This window comes from Salmo salar, chromosome ssa18, assembly GCF_905237065.1.
Source record: "Salmo salar chromosome ssa18, Ssal_v3.1, whole genome shotgun sequence".
Classification (NCBI taxonomy): Eukaryota; Metazoa; Chordata; class Actinopteri; order Salmoniformes; family Salmonidae; genus Salmo; species Salmo salar.
The window spans coordinates 5,554,414-5,572,139 of record NC_059459.1 but is presented as its reverse complement, the minus strand read 5'-3'; the positions used below and the strand labels follow the sequence as shown (position 1 = coordinate 5,572,139).

At 43.3% G+C, this 17,726-nt stretch overlaps 1 pseudogene; it reads left to right on the top strand.

Moving 5' to 3' along the window:
• Positions 1 to 3,801, top strand: part of LOC106576862 (prominin-1-A-like) — a 31,395-nt pseudogene extending 27,594 nt beyond the window's left edge.
• Positions 3,802 to 17,726: the final 13,925 nt, after the last annotated feature.

The following is a 17,726-nucleotide window of genomic DNA, read 5'->3' as shown; positions in this document are numbered from 1 at the left end:
TGTTATAAATTGATTTGCATTTTAATGAGGGAAATAAGTATTTGACCCCTCTCAATCAGAAAGATTTCTGGCTCCCAGGTGTCTTTTATACAGGTAACGAGCTGAGATTAGGAGCACACTCTTAAAGGGAGTGCTCCTAACCGCAGCTTGTTACCTGTAAAAAAGACACCACAGAAGCAGTCAATCAATCAGATTCCAAACTCTCCACCATGGCCAAGACCAATGAGCTCTCCAAGGATGTCAGGGACAAGATTGTAGACCTACACAAGGCTGGAATGGGCTACAAGACCATCGCCAAGCAGCTTGGTGAGAAGGTGACAACATTTGGTGCAAATGGAAGAAACACAAAAGAACTGTCAATATCCCTCGGCCTGGGGCTCCACGCAAGATCTCACCTCGTGGAGTTGCAATGATCATGAGAACGGTGAGGAATCAGCCCAGAACTACACGGGAGGATCTTGTCAATGATCTCAAGGCAGCTGGGACCATAGTCACCAAGAAAACAATTGGTAACACACTACGCCGTGAAGGACTGAAATCCTGCAGCGCCCGCAAGGTCCCCCTGCTCAAGAATACATATACATGCCCGTCTGAAGTTTGCCAATGAACATCTGAATGACTCAGAGGACAACTGGTGAAAGTGTTGTGGTCAGATGAGACCAAAATGGAGCTCTTTGACATCAACTCAACTCGCCGTGTTTGGAGGAGGAGGAATGCTGCCTATGACCCCAAGAACACCATCTCCACCGTCAAACATGGAGGTGGAAACATGCTTTGGGGGTGTTTTTCTGCTAAGGGGACAGGACAACTTCACCGCATCAAAGGGACGATGGACGGGGCCATGTACCGTCAAATATTGGGTGAGAACCTCCTTCCCTCAGCCAGGGCGTTGAAAATGGGTCGTAGATGGGTATTCCAGCATGACAATGACCCAAAACACACGGCCAAGGCAACAAAGGAGTGGCTCAAGAAGAAGCACATTAAGGTCCTGGAGTGGCCTAGCCAGTCTCCAGACCTTAATCCCATAGAAAATCTGTGGAGGGAGCTGAAGGTTCGAGTTGCCAAACGTCAGCCTCGAAACCTTAATGACTTGGAGAAGATCTGCAAAGAGGAGTGGGACAGAATCCCTCCTGAGATGTGTGCAAACCTGGTGGCCAACTACAAGAAACGTCTGACCTCTGTGATTGCCAACAAGGGTTTTGCCACCAAATACTAAGTCATGTTTTGCAGAGGAGTCAAATACTTATTTCCCTCATTAAAATGCAAATCAATTTATAACATTTTTGACGTGTTTTTCTGGATTTTTTTGTTGTTATTCTGTCTCTCACTGTTCAAATAAACCTATTAAAATTATAGACTGATCATTTCTTTGTAAGTGGGCAAACGTGCAAAATCAGCAGGGGATCAAATACTTTTCCCCCCACTGTAGTTACAGGGAAGTCCACCTGATCCTCTGCTGCAAACCTCCACTGACTGTCATGACTTCTGAGTGTATCGAATTTACATGTGTCTCTCTCTCTCTCTCTGTCTCTCTGTCTCTCTGTCTCTGTCTCTCTCTCTTCTCTCTCTCTCTCTGCCTCTCTTCTCTCTCTCTCTCTGCCTCTCTCTCTGCCTCTCTTCTGTCTCTCTGCCTCTCTTGCCTCTCTGCCTCTCTTCTCTCTCTCTCTCTCTCTCTGCCTCTCTCTCTGCCTCTCTTCTCTCTCTCTCTTTCTCTGCCTCTCTTCTCTCTCTCTCTCTCTCTCTCTGCCTCTCTCTCTGCCTCTCTTCTCTCTCTCTCTGCCTCTCTCTCTGCCTCTCTCTGCCTCTCTTCTCTCTCTCTCTGTCTCTCTCTCTCTCTCTGCCTCAGGAGAGTAGGGAGTTCCTAGACTGTCAGATGGGGTACTTCACGGCGTATGCTGACTGGGCTAATTTCACGGTGTGTTCACTTAGTGTACTACTATTACTGTACCAATGCATTACTCTACCGTGTGTGTGTTTGGTTTCATTTTAGGTTCCTATATTTGTGTGTGTGGTTTAGCCTCAACCATACGTGTAAGAATGTGTGGTTGTGGTTGATCATCTTCTGTTGACACGGCCTGGGTTTTAGGCTGGGTATCTGCAAAGCACTTTGTGACAACTTCTGATATGAAAAGGGCTTTATAAAATACAATTGATTGATACATTTGATTGATTGACACTTCTGTGCGTGTGTTTTGTAGATCACTCATCAGGTTGGTCTCTGTGGCCCAGTGGCAGAAGCTATGGTCTCAGCTGAGGTTATAGTCTGCTCAAACATGGTGCAATCTCTGGTGAGAAAACTATTACACGCAGAGAGAGAGAGAAAAGGATTCACTGTGCTAATCTAACATTGTTTATTAACCTAAATGTGTGTGTTTGTCCAGAATGCATTCTGGTTCAGTCTGGGCTGGTGTATGATCTTCCTGGTCCCCAGCATCATCTTCTCCATCAATCTGGCCAAGTTCTACAGGAGGATGAAGCACAGTGATACCTACGAGTGAGTAGCTAAGATATTTACACACATACATCCGATGATTGTACTTAGGTACTGGGTGGGCCCCATATCATCTTATCTTCTTATTCAATACGATATAACAGGATAAACTGATCCTTTGTCAGCACTACTACTGCGAGACTCTTTGTGAATACGGGCCCAGGACACTATGATTGATTAAAACGTTGTTGCAATAAAGGTGGTATGGGACCAAGATACAAACTCTTTTTTTTTTTTTTTCTTGTTTCATCTTTCGCCCCACAGCAACCACATAGCCATGAACATCATCCCCCGAGCCCAAGTCCAACCCTACTGAGCTGAGGGAAAGAGGACTGGCCAGGACTGTTACTGCTCTCTGGGACTACAACCATGACTCTGTCACAACTCCCTGACAGAGGATCATGGAACATTTCAAACAGAACTCTGTCACCTAAATAAGAATTTGTTCTTAACTGACTTGCCTAGTTAAATAAAGGTTAAATAAATAAAAAAGAAACCTTCATAGAAATCATATGATTGTCACTACCAGGACTCTGGCACCCCTACCTAAAGCTACTACATGGAACATTCTAAACAGGACTAAACACAATCACATGGTGTATTTCAATAAGGAAGTGGTACTCTCCCTCATTGATGGACTGAAACGGAGCAGCGATCTCACTCAATTAAAGGACAGAGGAACTGTTTTCTAGAGACGGCATATGTGCCACACATGCACCTCATATTTCCATGCTGTGTGTCAGGAATTAAAGGCCACATTCTCAATGTCTGACGCACGCACACACACACACACACACACACACACACACACACACACACTTCCTCTCAAGAGTGTTGCAGGATAAAATGCAATCTACATAAACTCAACATTGGATTCACTGTATGTATATAACACTATGTTTTCAACCAATATTTTTTGTTTGAATGTACCATAAAGAACATCACTGGTATTTTTTATATTTTAAAGGATTTTGTTATGGGAAATGGGACTATCCCTGCTAGTACCACGTGGATAATGATATATTTGATATAATGATACAGTATATATGAAATCAAATAGGGTAGGTATTCAATATAATGTTTATGATAATTTCATTGTGAGTTTTTAAAAATCTTTTTTTAGTTTACATTTTTTTTTATTTTAATTAATTATACTGACTGAAATATGTGATTCTGCTATGATAAAATGTTGTGCCAAATAATGATTAGGATGTTTATATGTTACGAAGCACTTTATTAGGTCTGTTTATGTATTTACATTTTTTTAGTATTGTGCAAATTACTGTAATTAAAGAATTGCTGCTGTTAGAGATGACTGTGTTAGCTAATTCTTTCTCAAATGTGTCACTGTTAGTACTTTGTATTCTGATAGGATAGCATCAACGGCCAACAGAAACGAGTTCTGCATTAGATTGTTGTTTACAGGACGCAGTCTAAAAATGGAATAAATCAATCGATGCGTGTAGTCCCCATTGTCCCCATTGTCTTCAGGCTGTTGGCATCACTCCAAGGGCTCCTCGACTGAGAGTGCAGACTACAATCTGACGCAAGACAATGAGTGGGTGCCTCCGCCACCCTTGTCCTCTGTGCACCTCCCTTCCCTCCCACCATTCTCTCTCTTCTCCATAGACGCGCACACACACACAGTTCCATAGCCATGACAATAAGGAGTGGTGCTGCTCAGCAGACATGGTATAGTCATTCTTCTCATAGTTAACACACAGGAGAAACACAACGTTTAACCAACTGCACTGGTTCACACACAAGGCTGTGTGTAGCTCTAAAAGAGATTGTCATTGCTGGGCTATGGCCATATTGAGGTTAAAATCCAAAGCTATGGGAGCAGTGGGTCATGTGTCTTGAATGTAACTCCTAGTAAATGTAGTATTTCCTCCATTTCTGTGACTGGTCTGTTTGAGCTATCTTGCCAACTCCTATGGCACAAACAGATCTGCTACCAAGGGTAACAACAATGTTTTTGAAACTCGGAGTGAGTTGGCGACGTCAAGGACCTATCAAACAGAACAACCTGTGGGAGCCATGCCATATGGTGAGGATGACAAACTATTCACAAAACAGAGAAGGTAAAAACATTCAAGGGCACTTCTCACAGTGACACACATACTGGGCACAATCCAGATAGACAAATTCTACGGCCTGCGTAGAATATCAGGTCTTTACAATCTTTACCACATCACTATGTTATAATGATCTTGTAAACTTTGCAAGCTTGCACATAATATGGTTATCTGGAACGCACCCAATTACACAACTACTGTAGTTAGCCTGGGTACCTGACTGTTTCTGCTGTTAGAAACACTACATTGTTGCCTTGGCAAGACAACGACCAGTTAGTGTAAATCAGAAATAGCCTGACAAAATACTATACAATCCAATCAAACAGTTTATTCCAAAATAGCAAACATACACAAACAGAGACCATGTTGAAGTTGTAACTTTGATTTAATAACACATGTATGTTGCATTCATTCATAAATACCCAAACATTTTGTATCTGTGTGGCTGAAAATAAACATTTTGATAACAGGCAATACAAGTGGGGAACTCAGCCTGTCAAAATGGAGCAAAGGCAAATAACAAAGACTTCCTTTTAAGAGCACATTCACCTGGAGCGGCTGGTAGCCTAGTGGTAAGAGCTTTGGGCCAGTAACTGAAAGGTTGCTGAATTGCATCCCTGAGCTGACAAGGTAAAAATCTGTCGTTCTGCCCCTGAACAAGGCAGTCAACCAACCCACTGTTCCCCCGGTAGGTCATCATTGAAAATAAGAATTTGTTCTTAACTGACTTTCCTAGTTAAATAAAGGTTCAATTTAAAAAACCTGTCTGGATTGAACAGTAAGATACTAGGCAATGGGATTTTCTGTTATTGTCATGTTCTAAAGCTTTACACATCCATTCAAGTCATTGAGCCATCTAATCCTACTGGTTTCAGTTTCATTCTGGCACAAGCTTCACTTATTGATCAGTCAATGTCAATGATTGGCCAGAGAGAATATACACAATCTGTGATTAAAAGGTAATGAAAATCAAGAGACATTTTGGCCCTCCAGGACCAACTCATCATATGCACAGTGAAACATCAAACAGAATGTCGTCACAGCATCTCATGAGTCATATCCTGCGTCCCAATTCTCAACCCTTTTCGCTCTAGTATGCACTCCCCCACATGGATTTAAAAGCATAGGTTTGGTGTAATAACCCGTGTTTACACTAGCCCTATGCAGTTTAATCTATGTGGGGTATTTCCTTGAACCACTTAAAGGAAAAGGATGGAGAAATTGGGCAGAGAACAAATTCATCTTTGGCTCTCAGAGCAGGCAACCAGTTTTTCCTGGCCGAGTCATGTGATCAGGAAAAACTAATCGCCCCGTCTCACACACCATCCCATGGTCACCATCCCATGGTCCTGACTGCTGTATCTATAGCGGTGGTGGTGACGGCATTAGAGCAGATATGTGTGAGGATCAGCAGCTCTCTGAAGGAACTCAGTCTGTCCAGTAGCATTCTGGAGTCTCACTGTGTCTGCTTCAGCAGGCCACATTTGGTGAGCGCAGCATTCAGTCGGTTAGGCTATATTATCAATTTACAGGATATAGTGCCTTCAGAAAGTATTAACACCCCTTGACTTTTTCCACATTTTGTTTTATTACAGCCTGAATTTAAAATGGATTGAATAGAGATTTTCTGTTACTGGTCTACACACAACCCATAAAGTCAAAGTGAAATTATGTTTTTAGACATTTTTTACAAATTCATAAAAATGTTTAATCTGAAATGTCTTGTGTCAATAAGTATTCAATTCCTTTGTTCTGACAAGCCTAAATACATTCAGGAGTAAAAATGTGCTTACCAAGTCACATAGTAAGTTGCATGGACTCATTCTGTGTGCAATAATAGTGTTTAACATGCTTTTTGAATGACTACCTCATCTCAATACACACATACAGATAGTTGTTACCGTCCCACAGTAGAGCAGTGAATTTTAAACACAGATTCAACCACAAAGACCAGGGATGATTTCAAATGCCTTGCAAAGGGCACCTTATTGGTATTTTTTTTTTTAAAGCAGACATTGAATATCCCTTTGAGCATGGTGAAGTTATTAATTACATTTTGAATGGTGTATTCATATACCCAGTCACTACAAAGATACAGGCGTCCTTCCTAACTCAGTTGGGGAAAGGAAGGAAATCGCTCAGGGATTTCACCATGAGGCCAATAATGAAAACAGTTACAGAGATGAATGGCTGTGATAGGTGAAAATGAGGATGGATCAACAATACTAACCTGAATGACAGTGAAAAGAAGGAAGCCTGTACAAAATAAATATATTCCAAGACATGGATCCTGTTTGCAATAAGGCACTAAAGTAAAACTGGAAAAAAAATAGGCAAAGACATGAACTATTGGCCCTGAATACAAAGCTTTATGTTTGGGGAAAATCCAACACAACACGTCACTGAGTACCACTAGTCATATTGTCAAGCATGGTGGTGGCTGCATCATGTTATGGGTATGCTTGTCATCGGCAAGGACTAGGGAGATTAGGATTAAAAGAAACGGAATAGAGCTAAGCACAGGCAAAATCCTTGAGAAAAGCCTGGTTCAGTCTGCTTTCCAGTAGACAAATTCACCTTTCAGCAGGGCATCAACCTTAAACAGTGATTCCCAAACTGTGGGGCACCCCCCTGGGGCGCAGAGGAGGCGCTATTTATAACTTGTCCGAAATGTCCAGATCAACTAGTCCGTGTCAGTGTAAAATACAATGGGACGAAACCCTTCGCACGCCAGACATAACGTGCACAAACTATTACAATCAACAATTCTGGACAAGGACATGGGGGGAACAGAGGGTTAAATACACAACATGTAATTGATGGAATTGAAACCAGGTGTGAGGGAAGACAAGACAAAACCAATGGAAAATGAAAGGTGGATCGGCGATGGCTAGAAGGTCGGTGACATTGACCGCCGAACGCTGCCCGAACTAGGAGAGAGACCGACTAAAAACTACGGCATAAGGGGACAACAAGCGGATATGAGGTGTCATGGCTTTCTCTCCTTGGTGAGGATCAAAGTGCCAGATCAACTGGCAATGGCTGACAGATAGTTGGGCCGGTTTTATGACTTACCAGCCGGTCGTAAATTTAGAGAGAACTTTGTCTCTCTTGCCCTGCAGTATTGGGAAGGTAAAATACCTTTGTTACCGAGAGACTCTTGCCGCCCAAAACTTCAACATCAAACAATGGATACTGGGACAATGTATTTCAACATCCAAATGTTTGGAATGATGAGAGATGGAATATGGAAAATGTATGTCTATTTTGTGATGTCATTAAAATTGTTATGAAGACGTTATAATGGAGACATTGTAACTTGAAGGGCTTTTACACTGTGTATGTTAGGTTTACACCCTTTACGTTGTGTAGAAAATATCAAGAAAAAAGTGTTTTTGTGATGATAAGATTGTGATTTTAGTTCTCTAACGAGATCATAGTAAATTATGATACCTTGCCTCGTAACTAGCCACGCCCCAGGCAGCCTAGAGAGCATGTCAGCATGACATAAATGCCCATTTCTACCCGAGGGTATAAAAGGATTGAGCTAAGAATTAACATATCAGACTAGACGGACCATAAGCTGCAGCTTGGTCCTTATTAGTCACGACCCCCAAAAAATGCAACACAAGGTGGAAGAAGACAAAGGAACCTCTTAACAATCAATGCTACGGTTGAGTAGCCTTACTGTATCTAATAAGGTGAATTTAAGTAGGACCATTAAGTTATTCTCTTCAAATCATCGTTGCCTGCACTGCTTTCATCACCACTCTGGGATCATCGACACGGCTGAATAGCCCATTCTCAGAAGACCACTCTTCCAGAACGAGTGCAAGTAAACAGACAACTAAGATGAAGGACATTGTGACCTCTTGTGGCCAATCAGAGACTTACACCTGAGAACGAAGGAGAAGGACATCTGAAGAACAGGCCCCCCTTCTCACCAAGCGGAACCCTGCCCATGAAGGCCTGGGCCCAACAGAGATACCCAACAGAGATACCCAACAGAGATACCCAATGAAGACCTTCAACACGTAAATCGGGACCCTCTCTTTCTAAAATTATCCGCCGCCATTGTGGCACCCCTATTACCAGTCTGTTCAACCTCTCTTTCATATCATCTGAGATTCCTAAAAATTGGAAAGCTGCCGCGGTCATCCCCTTCTTCAAAGGGGGTGACACTCTAGACCCAAACTGTTACATCACTGACCATTTCGAATCCCACCGTACCTTCTCCGCTGTGCAATCCGGTTTCCGAGCTGGTCACGGGTGCACCTCAGCCACGCTCAAGGCATCGATAAAAGACAGTACTGTGCAGCAGTCTTCATCGACCTGGCCAAGGCTTTCGACTGTCAATCACCGTATTCTTATCGGCAGACTCAACAGCCTTGGTTTCTCAAATGACTGCCTCGCCTGGTTCACCAACTACTTCTCAGAAAAAGTTCAGTGTGTCAAATTGGAGGGCCTGTTGTCCGGACCTCTGGCAGTCTCTATGGGGGTACCACAGGGTTCTCGGGCCGACTCTTTTCTCTGTATATATCAATGATGTTGCTCTTGCTGCGGGTGATTCCTTGATCCACCTCTACGCAGACGACATCATTCTATATACATATAGCCCTTCTTTGGACACTGTGTTAACAAACCTTCAAACGAGCTTCAATGCCATACAACACTCCTTCTGTGGCCTCCAACTGCTCTTAAACGCTAGTAAAACTAAATGCATGCTTTTCAACCATTTGCTGCTCGCACCCGCCCGCCTGACTAGCATCAATACTCTAAACGGTTCTGACTTAGAATATGTGGACAACTACAAATACCTAGGTGTCTGGCTAGACTGTAAACTCTCCTTCCAGACCAATATTAAACATCTCCAATCCAAAATTAAATCTAGAATCTGCATCCTATTTTGCAACAAAGCATCCTTCACTCACGCTGCCAAACATACCCTCGTAAAACTGACTATCCTATCGATCCTCGACTTCGGTGATGTCATTTACAAAATAGCCTCCAACACACTACTCAGCAAACTGGATGCAGTCTATCACAGTGCCATCCGTTTTGTCACCAAAGCCCCATATACTACCCACCACTGCGACCTGTACGCTCTCGTTGGCTGGCCCTCGCTTCATACTTGTCGCCAAACCCACTGGCTCCAGGTCATCTATAAGTCTTTGCTAGGTAAAGCTCCGCCTTACCTCAGCTCACTGGTCACCATAACAACACGACATATATGCTTGCTTTGAAAATGGCTGTGTGATTATTTTTGGCTGGGTTCTCTCCTAACATAATCTAATGTTTTGTTTTCGCTGTAAAGCCTTTTTGAAATCGGACAATGTGGTTGGATTAACGACAGTCTTATCTTTCAAATGGTGTAAAATAGTCGTATGGTTGAAAAATTTAAATTATTGCATTTTTGAGGTATTTGTATTTCGTGACACGTTCTTCCATTGGATATTTGGCGAGGCGTTCCGCTAGCGGAACGTCTAGATGCAAGAGGATTTAAAGCGGCAGTTCGGGCAACGTATTAGGGCTACTGTAAGCATAGTTTCCAAATGTATCCAAGTGTTGTTTCTCTTTCTCGCTTTCTCTCCCTCTCTCTTTAACTCTCCACCTTGTGTAACAAGTGTCATATTGTGTTAGTCTGCTAGGGACCTGTTACCTTCGTATTAAGTTTCTAATCAATAACCTATACCGTGTGTGTGTGTATCTCATGTTATCATTTAGCTTGTTAGTAAATAAATAATCAAATCAATTTGTGTGGTACAGAATGATCAGTGAGACCCAGGTTTGTGCATATTTATGAAGTTTGCGAATTTCTGAATGAGACTGATGGGGTAATAATTAATAATTGACTGTTATTGATGTAAGAGATAATTATATATCTATAGAGTTTAAGTCAGGAGACAGTAACTCGTTAAACACATTTTCTCGTGGTGCCCCAAATTCCTATTGAGTTATTTGCTACATGATTAATTAAAAAAATATATATATTTCACCTTTATTTAACCAGGTAGGCAAGTTGAGAACAAGTTCTCACTTACAACTGCGACCTGGCCAAGATAAAGCAAAGCAGTTCGACACATACAACAACACAGAGTTACACATGGAGTAAAACAAACATACAGTCAATAATATAGTGGAAAAATAAGTCTATATACAATGTGAGCAAATGAGGTGAGATAAGGGAGGTAAAGGCAATAAATAGGCCATGATGGCGAAGTAAATACAATATAGCAAGTAAAACACTGGAATGGTAGATTTGCAGTAGATGAATGTGCAAAGTAGAAATACTGGGGTGCAAAGGTGCAAAATAAATAAATAAATAAATAAATACAGTAGGGGAAGCGGTAGTTGTTTGGGCTATTTATAGATGGGCTATGTACAGGTGCAGTGATCTGTGAGCTGCTCTGACAGCTGGTGCTTAAAGCTAGTGAGGGAGATAAGTGTTTCCAGTTTCAGAGAGTTTTGTAGTTCGTTCCAGTCATTGGCAGCAGAGAAATGGAAGGAGAGGCGGCCAAAGTAGGAATTGGCTTTGGGGGGGACCAGTGAGATATACCTGCTGGAGCGCATGCTACGGGTGGGTGCTGCTATGGTGACCAGTGAGCTGAGATAAGGGGGGACTTTACCTAGCAGGGTCTTGTAGATGACCTGAAGCTAGTGGGTTTGGCGACGAGTATGAAGTGAGGGCCAGCCAACGAGTGCGTACAGGTTGCAGTGGTGGGTAATATATGGGGCTTTGGTAACAAAACGGATGGCACTGTGATAGACTGCATCCAGTTTGTTGAGTAGAGTGTTGGAGGCTATTTTGTAAATGACATCACCGAAGTCGAGGATCGGTAGGATGGTCAGTTTTACGAGGGTATGTTTGGCAGCATGAGTGAAGGATGCTTTGTTGCAAAATAGGAAGCCAATTCTAGATTTAACTTTGGATTGGAGATGTTTGATGTGAGTCTGGAAGGAGAGTTTACAGTCTAACCAGACACCTAGGTATTTGTAGTTGTCCACATATTCTAAGTCAGAACCGTCCAGAGTAGTGATGCTGGACGGGAGGGCAGGTGCAGGCAGCGATCGGTTGAAGAGCATGCATTTAGTTTTACTTGTATTTAAGAGCAGTTGAAGGCCACGAAAGGAGAGTTGTATGGCATTGAAGCTCGTCTGGAGGGCTGTTAACACAGTGTCCAAAGAAGGGCCAGAAGTATACAGAACGGTGTGGTCTGCGTAGAGGTGGATCAGAGACTCACCAGCAGCAAGAGCGACATCATTGATGTATACAGAGAAGAGAGTCGGCCCAAGAATTGAACCCTGTGGCACCCCCATAGTGACTGCCAGAGGCCCAGACAACAGGCCCTCCGATTTGACACACTGAACTCTATCAGAGAAGTAGTTGGTGAACCAGGCGAGACAATCGTTTGAGAGACCAAGGCTGTTGAGTCTGCCGATGAGGGTGTGGTGATTGACAGAGTCGAAAGACTTGGCCAGGTCAATGAATAGGGCTGCACAGTATTGTTTCTTATCGATGGCGGTTACAATATCGTTTAGTACCTTGAGTGTGGCTGAGGTGCACCCATGACCAGCTTTGAAACCAGATTGCATAGCGGAGAAGGTATGGTGGGATTAGAAATGGTCGGTAATCTGTTTGTTAACTTGGCTTTCGAAGACCTTAGAAAGGCAGGGTAGGATAGATATAGGTCTGTAGCAGTTTGGGTCAAGAGTGTCCCCCCTTTGAAGAGGGGAATGACCGCAGCTGCTTTCCAATCTTTGGGAATCTCAGACAACATGAAAGAGAGGTTGAACAGGCTAGTAATAGGGGTTGCAACAATTTTGGCAGATCATTTTAGAAAGAAAGGGTCCAGATTGTCTAGCCTGGATGATTTGTAGGGGTCCAGATTTTGCAGCTCTTTCAGAACATCAGCTGACTGGATTTGGGAGAAGGAGAAATGGGGAAGGCTTGGGCGAGTAGCTGTGGGGGGTGCAGTGCTGCTGACCGCGGTAGGGGTAGCCAGGTGGAAAGCATGGCCAGCCGTAGAAAAATGCTTATTGAAATTCTCAATTATAGTGGATTTATCGGTGGTGACAGAGTTTCCTAACCTCAGTGCAGTGGGCAGCTGGGAGGAGGGGCTCTTATTCTCCATGGACTTTACAGTGTCTCAGAACTTTTTGAGTTTGTGTTGCAGGATGCAAATTTCTGCTTGAAAAAGCTAGCCTTGGCTTTTCTAACTGCCTGTGTATATTGGTTTCTAACTTCCCTGAAAAGTTGCATATCACGGGGGCTGTTCGATGCTAATGCAGTTCGCCACAGGATGTTTTTGTGTTGGTTAAGGGCAGTCAGGTCTGGAGAGAATCAAGGGCTATATCTGTTCCTGGTTCTACATTTCTTGAATGGGGCATGCTTATTTAAGATGGTGAGGAAGGCATTTAAAAAAAATAACCAGGCATCCTCTACTGATGGGATGAGGTCAGTATCCTTCCAGGATACCCCGGGCCAGGTCGACTAGAAAGGCTTGCTCGCTGAAGTGTTTCAGGGAGTGTTTGACAGTGATGAGTGGAGGTCGTTTGACCGCTGATGTAACGGTCTTCGTCGTCCTCGGATGAAGGGGAAGAGAAATCAGACCAAAATGCAGCGTGGTAAGTGTTCGTCATTTTAATGTTAAAACTGAACACTAATGCGACAAGCAAACAAAAAGAACAACTGAACAGTTCCGTTAGGTGCAAAACACTAAACAGAAAATAACCACCCACAAAACCCAAAGGAAAACAGGCTGCCTAAGTATGGCTCCCAATCAGCAACAACGATATACAGCTGTCCCTGATTGAGAGCCATACCCGGCCAAAACAAAGAAATACCAAACATAGAAAAAAGGACATAGAATGCCCACCCCAACCAAAATAGAGACATAAAAGGATCTCTAAGGCGTGACAGCTGACCCATTACGGATGCAGGCAATGAGGCAGTGATCGCTGAGATCTTGGTTGAAAACAGCAGAGGTGTATTTAGAGGGCAAGTTGGTGAGGATGATATCTATGAGGGTGCCCGTGTTTACGGCTTTGGGGTTGTACCTGGTAGGTTCATTGATAATTTGTGTGAGATTGAGGGCATCAAGTTTAGATTGTAGGATGCCTGGGGTGTTAAGCATGTCCCAGTTTAGGTCACCTAGCAGCACGAGCTCAGAAGATAGATGGGGGGCAATCAGTTCACATATGGTGTCCAGAGCACAGCTGGGGGCAGAGGGTGGTCTATAGCAAGTGGCAACGATGAGAGACTTGTTTTTAGAGAGGTGGATTTTTAAAAGTAGAAGTTCAAATTGTTTGGGTACAGACCTGGATAGTAGGACAAAACTCTGCAGGCTATCTCTGCAGTAGATTGCAACACCGCCCCCTTTGGCCGTTTTATCTTGTCTGAAATTTTGTAGTTAGGGATGGATATTTCAGAGTTTTTGGTGGTTTTCCTAAGCCAGGATTCAGACACGGCTAGGACATTTGGGTTGGCAGAGTGTGCTAAAGCAGTGAATAAAACAAACTTAGGGAGGAGGCTTCTAATGTTAACATGCATGAAACCAAGGCTATTACGGTTACAGAAGTAATCAAAAGAGTGCGCCTGGAGAATAGGAGTGGAGCTAGGCACTGCAAGGCCTGGATTCACCTCTACATCGCCAGAGGAACAGAGGAGAAGTAGGATAAGGGTACGGCTAAAAGCTATGAGAATTGGTCATCTAGGACGTCTGGAACAGAAAGTAAAAGGAGCAGGTTTCTGGGGGCGATAAAATAGCTTCAAGGTATAATGTACAGACAAAGGTATGGTAGGATGTGAATACAGTGGAGGTAAACCTAGGCATTGAGTGATGATGAGAGAGATATTGTCTCTAGAAACATCATTGAAGGTGATGTCTTCGCATGTGTGGGTGGTGGAACTGAAAGGTTGGATAAGGTATAATGAGCTGGGCTAGAGGCTCTACAGTGAAATAAGCCAATAAACACTAACCAGAACAGCAATGGACAAGGCATATTGACATTAAGGAGAGGCATGCTTAGCCGAGTGATCATAAGGGTCCAGTGAGTAGTGAGGTTGGTTGGGGTCACGGCGATTCAGACAGCTAGCCGGGCCATGGGTAGCAAGCTGGCAGAAGATGGAGGTCTGTTTTTAGCCACCTTGTGCGTTTCCGTTGGTAGATTAGTGGGGTTCCGTGTGGTTGAGGGGACCAATCCAATTGGCAAAATAGTTATAGTTATAGTGGCCCAAGAAAATTTTCCGATAGTCCTATTCAGATAGCAGCCGATATGCTCAAGACAGCTAACGATTAGCGGGCCGCAGTTAGCAGATGGGCGTTCAGGTTACGTCGTGACGGAGGGGCCAGTTGAACATCTCCCTCGGGCAGACAACGTCGGTAGTCCAGTCATGAAGGCCCGGTGGGGCTCCGCATCGGCAGCAAAACGGGTCCGGATAGGCGATTGCAGCAAATTGTCACTCAGATAGCAGCTAGCTAGCTGCAGGATCCAGGTGTAAATGTCCAGAGCTTGCTGTAGAAATCCGGGGATATGGAGAGAAAATAGGTCTGGTATGCTCTGGTCTGAGTCGCGTAGTACAAAACCGGCGATAGCTTTTCAAGCTAAAGGATAGCTGATGACCGCTAGCCATGGTTAGCTGAATACTAACGTTAGCCAGTTCTGGCTAGCTTCTGTTGTGGATTTCAGATTTGAGGTGAATAATACTTTTTTTTAAAAAACAGATTCACACCACAAATTGGTGAGGTGGGTTGCAGGAGAGTGTTTTGAAGTAGAGTTTTTAGAAAAAAATATATGAAAAACATATGCGAAGAAAAGATGGAAATATATATACACGGGACACGACAAGACGAGGACAAAAGACGTCTGACAGCTACACCATCTTGGAATGTATGTCATTTAATCTAGTACCAATTAAACATAGTAGGTAATTATTCGATAAATAACAGTCATAACATTATGATAGTCACAGGCAATCCGTAATTTCGATTAAGACATTTTTATGATGGCTTACCCCAGCCAAATGACACTAAGCCAATTGTGCGCCATCCTATGGGACTCCCGATCACAGCCGGTTGCGATACAGCCCAGGATCGAACCAGGGACCCTAGCACTGAGATGCTGTGCCTTATACCGCTGCACCACTCATGAGCCCATTAAGGAGCTTTGTTTAAGGACTCTTGGAAGAGTAGTCCAAATGGGGACTAAAAGAGTTCCAAATAAAATAAAATCAAATGAGCGAGCTAGGACAGACATAGTCAATATAACTATTTGTTCAACACTTGAATTGTGCAGAGACAGAATTCAGAACATGGGCCATTCTTACAGGTGTTCTCCCTGTACACCAAATCAGAACCATAGGATAAATAAAGGAGGCATATAAGCAGACAATGAAAGCTTACAATATTCAATGATTACATTTCTCTAAAACAGGCTATAGGCTACATGTGTACCATCTTACAGGTGTTCTCCCTGTACACCAAGTCAGAACCATAGGATAAATAAAGGAGGCATATAAGCAGACAATGAAAGCTTACAATATTCAATGATTACATTTCTCTAAAACAGGCTATAGGCTACATGTGTACCATCAAGTCAGAACAGTACTGTAGACTAAGTTAAAAGGGGGAAAGGGACCAAATTATTAGGGTGAGGTACATGGGATACTAACAGCTTACTACACAACATACACTTAGTATTACTTTCCTAGCTACAGTATACATATCTCCCTGAATTTATGCAGCAGCGTACAAGACATTTTTCGACTTACCTTGTTGTGCTGTGCTCAGTTGAACAGGAAGGTGGTGCGACGGTCCTTGTGGGCAAATGTTGTCATCAAAGTCTGACATTCTCTGTATTTATGGTGCTTTCAAGACAACTGGGAACGCGCAAAAAAACAAGGTCAAATCATGACGTCAGTGATCATCAGGTCGGAGCTCTAGAAAGAGTTTCCGAATTCCCAATTGGGAATTCCTAGTTGGATGACCGTTCAAAACACATTTTCCCAGTCGGAGCTCATTTTTGTCCAAGTTCACAGTTGTCCTGAACTCATTGATGTCTGAGATTTCCCAGTTCCGAGTTTCCAGTTGTTTTGAACACGGCAGAAGTCATGCTGGATTGACAGCATGGCCAGTTTATTCAAACGTTTCTGGCCCATGTTGTTGAATGTTTATCCTTTTAAGCTTTGAAAAGAGATCCTTAAACCCAGACTTGGACTACACACCCACTCCACTGAATAGCAGGCTAGTGATTGCTTTGCAACGCTTCCAGTTAGCTACTGATTCCTTCCAAACCACTCATTGTTGAATTTGCGATTTCCAACTTGGGGTAATGTTTATGTCCTAAGGCCAATGAGCACCGATTCGTTTTATCTATAATTTTTCTTCATATGACAAGGATTGACAACAATTTGCCAATAGATTGTCAAAATGAAATCAAATCTAATTTAATTTGTCAGTTGCATACCAGTCACTAATGCAACCAGTCAGGATGCTCTCGATGGTGCACCTGTGGAACTTTTTGATGATCTGAAGACCCATGCCAAATATTTTCAGTCTCCTGAGGGGGAATAGGCATTGTCAAGCGTCTTCACGAAAGTCTTGGTGTGTTTGGACCATGATAATTTGTTGGTGAGCTGGACACAAAGAAACTTGAAGCTCTCAACCTGCTCAACTACAGCCCCGTCGATGAGAATGGGCGCTGCCCGGCCCTCCTTTTCCTGTAGTCCACGATCATCTCCTTTGTCTTGATCAAGTTGAAGGAGAGGTTGTTGTCTTGGCACCACACTGCCAGGTCTCTGAATTCCTCCCTATAGGCTGTCTCATCATTGTCGGTGATCAGGCCTACCACCGTTGTGTTGTCAACAAACTTAATGATGGAGTTGTGCTTGGCCACTTATACCCCGATGAAGACAGCTTGCCTGTCGAAACGGACATTACATTTTTGATTCTGAGCTCTTTTTTTTTGGCTCACCCAAAAGCCTATAATCCATGGCCTGTAATCCATCCACTATAAAATAGCCTCCAACACTCTACTCAACAAATTGGATGCAGTCTATCACAGTGCCATCCGTTTTGTCACCAAAGCCCCATATACCACCAACCACTGCGACCTGTATGCTCTTGTTGGCTGGCCCTCGCTTCATATTCGTTGCCAAA